The sequence below is a fragment of the Papaver somniferum genome, unplaced genomic scaffold (assembly GCF_003573695.1).
Source record: "Papaver somniferum cultivar HN1 unplaced genomic scaffold, ASM357369v1 unplaced-scaffold_92, whole genome shotgun sequence".
Taxonomy (NCBI): domain Eukaryota; kingdom Viridiplantae; phylum Streptophyta; class Magnoliopsida; order Ranunculales; family Papaveraceae; genus Papaver; species Papaver somniferum.
In genome coordinates, this window is record NW_020652304.1 from 748,117 (window position 1) to 753,828 (window position 5,712).

The 5,712-nt window shown below is 38.2% G+C and overlaps 1 pseudogene; it reads right to left on the bottom strand.

Annotated features, from left to right (window-relative positions):
* Positions 1–3,055, bottom strand: LOC113346075 (annotated as a pseudogene).
* Positions 3,056–5,712: the final 2,657 nt, after the last annotated feature.

Below are 5,712 nucleotides of genomic sequence, written 5' to 3' on the forward strand. Positions count from 1 at the left end.
TTTGTTTTTGGCCTGTTAAAATCATGTTCATTAAACTTCATTTATATTCAATTCCCTATAAACGAGGGGACTTTCTTTGTGATGTACAAGGAAACCAAAACAACCCCATTCTCTCCTAATTATTATTTGGGGTGTTGATATGGTTGATCGACTGTACTTTTCATGTTACAGTTTAGAGCAGTAAACAGCGCGAGGATTGACAGTATCATGGAATAATCTTCACCTGCGCTTGTGGTCACTTTTGTCACAAGGTAAAAGATTCTTTCGTTGGTAACCTGTTGAGCCCATCCACGATTGCTTTCCTAAATGCGTTGTTGTGAAAGATGAAAGATGATACGTGCCCGCATGTAACCCATCTCACTTCTGAACCTGGCCAAGCCTTCTGAAGCTCTAATACTGAATAGTTTGGAATGTAGCCGTCATCCTTCAAGGGAGAGATGTCCATGCATTAGTGAATTGTAAGAAAAAAAATGAATATTTGCTTTTGGCAAGCAAATCTGGTTAAGTTACACGAACAAATAACGGTTGTAGTGAATAATGTCTTCGAATGATTTAAGTGGAAATCTCAATGTATAATGAGATATAGAACTCACAGTGGCGCCCACAAATATAGCGGCTTCCGGATTTTTGGGTATCGGAAATCGTGTCACATCAGTAAGCGATAATACAGTTCGCAGCCGTTCTCTTACTTCTTCAAGGGTCTTTGCAGCTTGCTGCACTGCTAAATCTTCCCTTAGAGCGTCCCAAGCAGTTGCATGCTTTAATATCCCTTCACAGAAGGCAACCACTGCAGAGTGTGGTGAGAGAAATGGAAATGTGGCAACTGGTGTAGGGTGCAGAGATCCTACCATTGCAGCATGTACCCCCCCTGTAACATCGTGGACAAATACAATTGTAAAAGCATGATTCAAAATGTAGGCTGTTTAAATCAGCAATGTTCATGTGCTATTTCAGAATGTAGACATGTTTCAGTCAAAATAAAATTTCTGTGTCAAAAGAGCATATATACATGAGCCCTTGTCATATAACTGTCTCCGATACACGTAAAGGAGAAGAAGTTGCAACATGTTTCCATGAATAGATACACAGGGGGCTTTGGTGCAACGTATTTACAGAACTTAAAAGGATTATTTCTTACTTCCACCAACAAAAATAAGGCTAACAGAATGAGGGGCAAAGTTCACTAACCCTGAAGCTCAATAATATCAGAAGAGTTCCAACTTTCGAATATCAGCACAAATTTAAACTTCACACAAGATTTCACGTGGTGTCATCTTACTTACCCATGCTAAGTCCACATACACCAGTCTTTCCAAACCCTTCTACAGCTTCTAACCAGTACAGCAGGCTGCGAGCTTCTTCAATAGTGACCCTTCCCAACATAAGCAAGTCACTTACACAGAGAAGCTTTGCTCCACGCTGCAGAATAGGACGTCTTTGTCCATAGTAAGGGCTGCAGCAGTATATACATTTCAAATTCAGAAACTCCCCCTTTCTATTGATTGTTTGAAGGCTGGCCAACTCATATGAAATTACCAAATAAACAATTTAGACTTGATAGGCAGGAAAATCTAAGTTTCTCACCTCTCAAGTACCATGGTTGCTATGTTCTCCTTCAACAATGGGCCACCAAGACGCAACCTTCGGTGAAAAGTATGGTCACCCGTGCCTACAAAAAGAAATTCAAACTATGTACTTACATTAAAAAGCTCCCGCAAAGAAAAGATAACCGAGGCAACCCATCAAAACTCAAAGCCTATGTTTCAAACGGTCTATGATTATCGGGCAGTTTTAACTGAAATACTTCAAAGCTTAGATGTGAAGGTGTGCCTCATTTCCCTTATGAGGAATTAAAGAAGCCCATCATACCAAACTCTATATATTTGTTCTTTGACCCTACCTATACTATGAATTATTCAGCTCACCATAGTCAGCTTCAACAGATTTCACTTTTGACAACAAAAGGTTTCCAGTAATATTTTCTCTGAAAGATGATTTAATCCATATTATGAAAACATATTATTTCCAATCAACTATTGCCTCCATTATTCAATTTCATAGACACATACCAAACACTGCAACTATGTCAATTCTAAAAACAAAGAGTCTAGCCTGTAGGTCTTATGCCATATCCAATTTACACAAACGAATTGAACAAGAAAAATATGTAATCAAGTGAATCTAAGAATTAAGGAAATAAAGTTACCTGCAAGATGAACTACACAAGACATCTGATGTGGCGGAACTGATTTTGGCATAAGAAAAGCTACCCTAGCATTGTGACTCTCTGGAGGCAATGCATCAATCAACTGTTGATCACAAGGAGTTCTAAAAACACCTTCTCTGAGAGAAGCATTCTTTGTCTCCCAAATAGTTCTCCACATTGGTTGAATTAGTTTAGGTGGCCAATTTTGAGCAACAGCATCCGGGAAAAGTTGATTGATCATGGCTTCAAGTTGAACAAGTTGATTACCACCCCCATCCTCTTGAAAAAAATGGCGTTGTCAATTTTGTTCTATGAACAAATGCACCATATATATGATCTATTACATGGTGAAGCATACCCAGATTCACACTAACCATTATTAACAAAAGCAAAAATCAATCCACAAACTAAATAAAAATTTGAGATACCCCAGATCAAATTATTCTCTCAATGAATGACTTTCTTTAGAAAAAATATTCTATTGGGATATTATTGATAGCCCAATCCAATCAGAAAAGAATTGAAAAAATCTTGAAATAAAGAAAAAATAATCCCAATTTGGGCATTGCTTAAGCAGTGATGAGAAAATAAAACTAGGGAAAGAAACCCATGTAAGAAGCGACTGTAAGAACCTGAGAAGCTTCAATCGATAACCTCTATGAACAGAGAGTTAACCAACTCTGGTTAATGCAACAACGACCGTCGTTCAAATCAGATGGATTCCGTTTCGAAAGAATTTGACTAAGAACCCTATTAACGACGAGTTTTGACTAGTTGATTAGGAAACTGAAACAAAGAATTGAAGAATCGAAGGAGATGTAAGAACAAGATTTGTTGGATTAGAGAGAGATGAAATTTAGGGCTGTAAGAATTTCAACCAAACTCCAATCAAAACAATGGGCGGTACAAAAAAAACTGCTTTGACACGTGGAAGTGGGGTCTTCCATGCTGTCTTCGAATTATATCCACTTTGGTCCGATTGTCTTGTTGTACGTGCCGATAAGGCAGGAAGGATAGCGAGACGATATTATCCAGGTAGGATACTACATCCGGTGTGAGCTGGCAAAATTTTATCGACTAATGTTAATTTTTTTTGTTTTTTTTTTCGATAAAGAATATTACATTAACTAGTTGGAAGCCTAACAAACTAAGCTCCAACAACACACTACTATACGAATTGAACAGGTTGTCGTGCTAACCTACCAGCGAGTCTCATGAATAGCCTAGCCAAGGGAACCGAAGCGGGAACGGGGGCTGAGATTGTGTCACAAGGGGGCAAGATAACTCTACCGTCCATGTTAATTCCTGCAATATTATGTCATTGGGGGCTCGAACGTGGGACCACCTGAAGCGCATGAAACTTTGGGGAACGGGGATGACCAGCTGAGCTAGGGGTCGTTCTTTTGAAGCATGCAATATTTAATAAAGAGATACTAGTTTACAATTTGACTTGGATATGTGGTACCCCATTGAGTCATGATAAACAATTTGACTGAGAAAAATCGGAATTGTCTGGTCCTAAATTTTGCTTGAGAAATTTTCCAGCTAATATTTAACATTAGGGGTGTGCTCCACTAAATAACCTGACGAGATTGGGGTATATCCAGATTAATTGAGGTATATCTAATGAGAAAAAACCTATGTCATTTTGAAGTAAAACAGGACGCTCCTTAACCATGTATTTTCTAAATGGATAAACTGCCCCTGCAATGATTAACACTAATTTAATTAAAATGATTAGATTAGTTAAATTAGTTAGTTGATTTATATGAGTGGATTTGGAAATAATTGAGAGTGAGAGAGAATCAAGTAGTAGAGAAATTTGTGATATGAGTGGGATGAGTGATTTTAATCCTGATTTTGAAGTCGGGGAGTGATAAAAGATTTTTTGTGGTTGTAGTAATGATGATAAGGGGTATCGTTCAAACTCGAACTTGTGAAGGTAATGGATTTTTAGATTTAAAAATATATATACAAATATTGACAAATTGGTAGAGAGGTACTGGGACTAATGATTCGGCCAATCTTCATAACATAAGGGTTAATGATTTATTCTCAACAATAATAGCTCAAAACATATATGGACTCTTATTTTGCCAAAGTCGATTCTCAAAACATTGGTTGTAACTCCTAAGCATGATGTATCAAAACACCTAAGCCAAGCATACATCATCAAATTAAATAACAACCAATTAATTCAAATCATATTTCAATTTTAAATTAATGCAAAAGTCTTAAAAAGAATTAATGAAATTACCATATGCGTAAAGAACGGCTTCCTCCATCATCCCAATGTTGGGGTTTAGCTACTCATATTAATCATTTTCTCAAAATACATTTTTATAGCTCAAAAAGTTGATTAAAAGATAAAGAACTAAAACAGTGAATCTGCGACCCACATAAGACGTCCAGAAATCAACGATACTTAGCTTCCACTGTCGCTGTCGCTGCTGTTTTAAGACTCCTAGAAAACGACGGTTCTGGTAAGTGTGTTCTTCGTGTTCTTCAGGCGTGTTAATGGCAGCAGCAGCAGCAACAGGTAACTTCTTTGCAACTCCTCATGCGCCTCTCTGCTCGCCTCCAAACCTCCCCAAACTCTCCACAATCTTCTCTCACCTCTCTCCACCTCTTATATACTTCACAGCTCCAAATAACTCGCTTAAATCTGAGTTTATCTCCCTTTTTCCTTTCCCTCAAGTCCCGGTCTTCTCTTCAACTACAGGTCACGAATATCTGCTATTTTTCCTCTTCCTTACGCGCTGAGTTACTCTTAACTTTCCATATTGATGTGTATGAATATTAGGAGAATATTAACTGCACTTTCACACGTAACTTCCTTGATTATTTTCTCCAGAAAAGCCGATAATAACTCAACGTCCTGTTTACTTCCAAACTCGGATCCTAGCCAAATTTGATACCGTTCAGCAACCTCACCAGGCCTGTTTAGTTAATTATAGCCCATTCGTAACAAATCCAGCAATTGAATCTACTTCTAATTCGTCCATAAAATCGAACCCTAATATCAGTTCCGCTGCAAAGTCCTTTCCCGCCAAAATTCTGTTTTAAACGTGAAGAAGGGTGTCCCCCTATCCAGCTCCGGTGTCCCTTTAGCAGCTGCCTGGAAATGGGTCACCCCTTAGTAATTAGGTTACCCCTTATCCAAAATCGAGGGTCCGTATAGTGATTTTCTCCCACGAGCGCAAAAACCATTTTTTTAGCCAATTTTGCCGCAAAAGCTTATTTCTCCAGAATACCTACAGGGACATAAAAAATCATAATAAGTACAAAAATGGGTACTAACACAATATACAATTGGGCTATATTAGACACATAAATGCGTCTATCAAATACCCCCAAACTTATTATTTGCTAGTCCCGAGCAAATCAAAACTACAAAATAAAATCCTAACTCACTGTCGCAGGCATCGTCGATTGCATTTAGCGTATGCAATAAGCCTTTAAACCCCTAGGTGGCCCTAGTGGCCGAGTTATAGTCTCGGGAGGGC